The sequence below is a fragment of the Bison bison genome, unplaced genomic scaffold (genome assembly GCF_000754665.1).
Source record: "Bison bison bison isolate TAMUID 2011002044 unplaced genomic scaffold, Bison_UMD1.0 scf7180017457267, whole genome shotgun sequence".
NCBI classification, from domain to species: Eukaryota; Metazoa; Chordata; class Mammalia; order Artiodactyla; family Bovidae; genus Bison; species Bison bison.
In genome coordinates this window covers 16,288-16,616 of record NW_011371559.1, presented here as the reverse complement: position 1 = coordinate 16,616, position 329 = coordinate 16,288, and the positions used below count along the sequence as shown (strand labels likewise).

At 38.0% G+C, this 329-nt stretch overlaps 1 protein-coding gene across 1 annotated transcript in view; it reads left to right on the top strand.

Moving 5' to 3' along the window:
- Positions 1–329, top strand: part of LOC105003085 (protein DDX26B-like) — a 22,953-nt gene that overhangs the window by 6,369 nt on the left and 16,255 nt on the right. The window lies entirely within an intron of this gene.

The window sequence follows — 329 nt, the reverse complement described above, 5'->3', positions numbered from 1 at the left end:
CAGTCCCTGCAGTGGGTGAGGCTCCATCTCCTCGTCTGTCCCTCAGGACACTGAGGTGGCATGCTTGTTAAACCTCAGAGCCCAGTTACTCTCAGCTCCTTCAAACCCCAGAGTGAATGTTTTAGTTACAAATCTGCATCATTATTGCTGGTGACGGGGTTTCACTTATGTCTTTTTATAGATTTCAATCTAATAAGTCAGAAATATTTCACAAGTTTGATTAAAATTAAAATCAGGGAAAAAAACAGAATTGAAGAAATTCCAGGTAACTCACATAGCTTGTGTTACTGTTCCTCCAGGTTTTTTTTTTTCTTTTTCATTTTTTAATT